This window comes from Meles meles, chromosome 15, assembly GCF_922984935.1.
Source record: "Meles meles chromosome 15, mMelMel3.1 paternal haplotype, whole genome shotgun sequence".
NCBI classification, from domain to species: Eukaryota; Metazoa; Chordata; class Mammalia; order Carnivora; family Mustelidae; genus Meles; species Meles meles.
The window spans coordinates 77,288,961-77,294,746 of record NC_060080.1 but is presented as its reverse complement, the minus strand read 5'-3'; the positions used below and the strand labels follow the sequence as shown (position 1 = coordinate 77,294,746).

Sequence of the window (5,786 nt, the reverse complement as noted above, 5' to 3'; positions counted from 1 at the left end):
GTTTGCACAGAAAGACAGAGAGAAAGAGGCCTCCTTCTCTTCTTCCAAGACTATCAGTCCCATCTGATTAAGTCTCCACCATTATGATGCCATTACGTCCTTAAAATCCAATGTCCAAATACAGTCACATGGGCCATTAGGGCTTTGATATATTACTTTGGGGGGCAAAATCCATAGCCAACAATAAATATGGAGATTTACTGGCATTGTCTCAATTTCTTAATGCATTTTTATAAAGAAAAGCAATTATTTAAATGTATGACTAGATATGATTTGACTTTTTTTATTTTCCTGGATTTTTTAAATGATAAAATACTTCTGAATCTTTGCTTGACACTGCTAGTCTTATACTTATAAAGTATATTTAGATACATTATAAATCCGAAAGTCAGCTTTGTTACATTACCAGCTGTTGAGGTCAAAAGATCACCATAGTTTTCTAAAGTGCCATTAAAAACTGTATGGGGAGCAAGAAACAGGAGACCATCTTGTAAGGCCAGACAAATTGAGTTCGGTACCTCCTGAAAACTGTAAAGCTTTTGAATCCGAGGTCCAAGGAAAATCACAGACTAATAAGTAACTTCTGCAGACTTGATCAGCTTTCAGACTCTCATTGAACTTTGCCTTCCTCATTAATTCACCCACAATCCTTTCTCATACCCATGTTCTTTCAAGGTCAAGAATGAAATGTAAAACCCTTCCATGGAAGCTTTGCGCAGTGGCAGTATCGTACCCAATGAGGTTTATCCGAGGCGCGATTATTGCTAATTAAAACCCTTCCATGGAATGCATCCAAGGCATAACCCGAACCTCTAGGAGGAGAAATTCTTGTGCTGGGAAGTAGTGGAACAACTTTAACCTTATATATTGATCCAATAAATCTGAACTTTTAGGTGAGTAGAGATTCTTGGGCACAAAATGGATCACAAGATGACCTTATTTAGAAGAATAAATAATGTAATCATATACAGCCCTGAAGAGAAAGACATCAACTCTGGACTGAAGCAAGTTATTTAATACTTGAATTGCTGGCATGTTTAACACTCATCAGATGGACCAGAATACTGAGAAAGTATTATATGGGTTATTTTGTAAAGTGCATTTCTAGCAGTTATCTGATGAACAGTTGTTGTTGATGGAGTACCTACTAGGAAACAGTATCAAATAGAAAAAAACATAGTTGCTCTGCTTTCCACATTGAGACAATCTTCTAAGGTCACTTAAAGTATTTTAAACTAATATGAAACATAAATGCATTGTCTTATAAACAAAGGATTTCATAAGAAGGGCAAAATAATTAAAATGTTACTTATTTTTTTTAAAATGTTTTACTTACTTGAGAGAGAGGGAGGATGAGAGGGAGAGAGAGCATGAGCATGCAGGGAGAGGCAGGGGGAGAAGCAGAGGGAGAGAGAGAAGCAGACTGCCCACTGAGCAGGGAGCCTGACATGGAATTTCATCCCAGGACCCTGAGGTCATGACCTGAGCCAAAGGCAGCTGCCTAGCCAACTGAGCCACCAAGGCACCCCTAAAATTTTAAAATGAAAATCATAGACAGTGATATTTTATTCCATCCTAAATTATTGAGTTCCATTGTAGTGAAAGGTGTCAATTCACTATTCAAAACAGGTCAAACATGGGGGTGAAGAGGTACCAAGGGAAAAGAAAGAGCTCTAAATAAATGCTTGCCCTTGTTAAAGAGTCAGGTCTCTCTTTGGGGTGCTGAAGTCCACCTGCCCCACCATACTCTTTCCCTTAACTACCATTTGTCTCTTGCCTCAGTTTGAGTGCCTTGGTGATATAGTGGAGAGAAGTAACTCTAGGGATTGGCTGTGTGTTGTAAAATACTTTTGCTAATAGTGTAGATAAGCACCTGGTTCAGAGGGGGTTAAATCAAGGGCATGGAACATTCTTGCTTTGCATGGAAGAAATCTGAAGGTTGTTACTGAGCTTAAATGTAATGTAAACTGCTAAAAATCAATAATTAAATGTATTTGTGTTAAATGACTGATTTAAAAGCTCCACCCCTCTCTCTGAAAACACATAAATTAAATAGCAGAAGTCTGCTGTTGGCAACTGCAGTGAGTATATGGGACATGCAGTCTGGGAGTATTTGGGTTAGGAATAAATTGTATGTATGGAATGTTCAACCACTGAGAAAATATTATGAGTCTTCTAGGAAATGTTCACTATTAAATGATATGAATGTATATCAGATAAAGCCAAAATCTCCCCAGAAAGGAAACAATTCACAATTCACAAGACTGTACATCCAAAACAGTGAGAAAAAATTAAATGTGCTTTCGTTTGGGTCTTAAAATAATAAAATTCTCTTTTATAAAATTTCCTTTAATGCCACTTGGAAGGAAAATAGTATCATAAAGGCCAAGTGGAGGAAAAGTCAAGATTTATATCCAAACTATATTGAACTGTATTCAAACTATACTAAACTATATTAAAAAGTGTTAAGTTTTTCATCATACGAAGGCAACAAACCTCACTAGAACACCTCAAGAAACCAAAGAAGCAGAGACCTCATTTAATCCAAGAGAGAGACTGATGGCTAAAAACAGTCAGGTGTTCCAGTCAGCACTTTCTGTTGAGGGTATGGAGTTGGTAAAGAAGAATCTATGGCTCTGTGTTTTCCCTTCAAATTCTGGCTAAATTGTATGTGTATGTTTATACACAATGAAGAATTTCATTGGGCCTCAGATTCAGCTCCTGCCTCCTTCCTTTATATGGATTTGTCTTCTAATGTAGATTATAAAATTCTCTCTGGCAGACACCCTAGAACTTTGTCTGCTGTGGTACACACTTCCATTGAGCACTCAGTACACCAGACCTGGCTATCCATGAGTACCTTCTCTCTGGAAGCCAGAGTGCCCTCTACTACTTGATCTTTCCTAGAGCACTAAGGAGTAATCTTCCTGGGAGAAGGGATTCTGCTCAACTAGGAGAGATGATTTGACTGGGGAAGAGTTTGCCCTCCGTGCTTCTCTGCCAGCATGGTATTAACAGAATTCTTTGAAGGCCATGTCCTCACCAGTGCTCAGTCACCCCACATTCTTTAGATAATACCACACAGTCATCTAGAGGCATCTCAACTAAGTGAGCATGACTATCCCAAGTAGGCAAGTGTCCTCCCTTTTAAATATTATGAGATGTGATTTGGTGCCCTGGGAAAGTCTTGAGGAAGCCCATCCCACTAAGGACAGGGCATTGTAAAGGCACAACAACACGCTCAGAATACACCTCGACAGTCATGCTGAATAAGTTGCAAACAAGATCCTTTGGTGACATGGTCACTAGGTGTATAGAAACATCAACCGTGACAGCCAGAAGGAACGTTGGCAATGTCATCACGTCCGACCCAATGCCAGTTTACAGATGAGGAAATAAAAGTCCATGGTAGTGTGGTGGACTAGTTAGGAGAAATAAGGCTCGATCTTCGGCTTCCTGACTCTTCCCGCCCTGGGCTTTTTACACAACACCAGCACGCATCCTAAAACACACCAGTGATTGAGAGCACATCTCTAAAGCTGTGACCTCTGAATGTTGTTGTTGGCAGTGGAATTACAGTCCTTAGTTTTGCATTTCTAACCAGTGTTTTAACCTTGAGGAATTCAATCAGACTGCATCTCATTTTTAATTTTAAATTAGAGAGAATTCTGTCTATCTCAAGGAGTTGTGGTAAAAACATAACACATATTGCATGACAAGGTGCATTCTGTAAATATAATGTTAAAATGGAAATGAAAATTTTTCTTTGGAAGCTTATCTGTGACTTTTGTTTCCAAAAGGTGGGTTGAATACATGTTTTGTTTTATGCAATGGGCAAGCCTGATAGCTCACTACTGCCTTAAGTATTAGTGGAATTTATCTTCTGTTCATGTGCTTATTAACCATTTATATTTTTTATTCATATCTTTCAATTAAAACTATTTTCCTATTTAGGGTAGGTCAAGATGGCAGGGAAGTAGGAGGAGGCACCGTGTCAACCTGTACCCTAAAGTGAGCTGATTACCTACCAAAGAACTCCGATCACCCATGAAATCAGGCTGAGATCAGAATTATACACGTCTGGATCTCTACAGGAGCAGAAGACGCCAGTGGGCAGGTAAAGTGGAGTGGGAACATTGGACTGATATCGGAAGATAAACAAAAGGGGGAGGGAGCCACCAGAGGCGACGGATTGGAAAGTAATACCCCAGTATGAGAGTGCCCTGCGTCTGGGGACCAGCATTAACTTGGAGTCTGGTTGAAAGCACTCAAAAAAAAGAGCAAAGGATCACATGGGGAAATTGTGGGAATCGGGGCGGTTAGGGACAGGGGCTTAAGTCTCCGGACCCAGGACAGCCTCCCCTGGTGCTGAGCCAGAGAGAGTGAGGCAGAGAAACCAGGTCTTGGTCCCTGAGCCGCCAGCCAGCCTGAGCTGCCAGCATGCCTGAGAATGTGTGGGGTACGGCTCCCGTGAGGGGCTGGCAGCCTTGCCAGATGGCGTTCCTGGGCTGCGCATGCACCACACCCTTGAGAGAGGTGCGGGCAGGCATTAGCCTGGCGCTCTTAGACCCACGCAGAGGGATCAGAGCCTGAGATGTGCGTGCCCCACACCTTCCCCTGGGAGAGGTGCTCACAGGTGCTAGCCGGGAGCTCTCGGACCGGGAAAAACCAGGCACTCCCAGCCCAGGCCAGCGGGAAAATCTCAGTGTGTGATCGCTGTTTGGAACCTCTCTGGCGGTCTGGAGCTGCCACGACAGCCGCCGCTGCCGTGGTTTTGGGTACAACGAGGAGCTCCTGCATCCCCAGGGACCGTGACACGGAACCTACTCTGCCAGCAGCTCTGCAGAGCATTCTGAGGCTTCTCTCTGAGAGGGAGGTCTGGGTGCAGTTTGCTCTGCTCTAAACCTCCAAAAACCATCAAAAGCTGTCAAGGCGAGAGAAAACAGATGAACAAACATAAAAACCTCCAGAGAACAAAAGCCTGAAAAAAACGGTTTCTTCAGAACCCACCCCCATGAGGGGGGCAGGAGGACTTAACTCAGGGAACATCATTGTCTGAAAACCCACGTGGCAGGCCCCTACCCCAGAAAACCAACCAGGAAGGAAGGAAAAAAAAAAAAAGAAGACGACAAGAGAACACCACCACTACTTCATAAATACAACTTTTATTTTTAACACTTTACCACTATTCTGGTTCATTTTTTAATACATATAGATAATTTTTTAACCTATTTACCATCACAGTGAAATGTCCAGTACATCAAATTCCTTAATAACCTACTGACCTGAACTTTTTGATACATACAACCGTGTTTTTCTTTTGCTTTTCTATTTTTTAAATTTTTTTAAAATTTAATTTAGTTTAGTCTAGTTTATTCTTTTTTAGTTCTTATTTTCTAATATACATATAAACTTCAAGGTAATCCCCTTTCCCCAATCAATGCTACCCCTATAGGCAAACCAATTTTTAATCCCCTTTTATCTTAGGATAGTTGAGTCCCTTAACAAAAACATCAAGATACATCCAGGAAGAATCAAAATAACCTTCCTCACCCACACTGAGAATTTACAACCACTCTCCCATCTTTTCCTTCCGCCAGTGTTTCTGTGTATTTGTGTTTGTCTTGACAGTACATAAATCTTATACTTGGGGTTCTTTCTGATCAGGTTCTTCCTTTTTTTTTTTTTTTTTTGCTTTTATAGATATATATATTTTTTTTTCCTCTTGTCATATACTTTTATCAGTCCTTTTGTTTGTCTGCTTTTGTTTGTATATTTCATAAATC

General features: G+C 40.8%; 1 pseudogene; it reads left to right on the top strand.

Moving 5' to 3' along the window:
• Window positions 1-707: 707 nt before the first annotated feature.
• On the top strand, window positions 708-862 carry LOC123926217 (annotated as a pseudogene).
• Window positions 863-5,786: the final 4,924 nt, after the last annotated feature.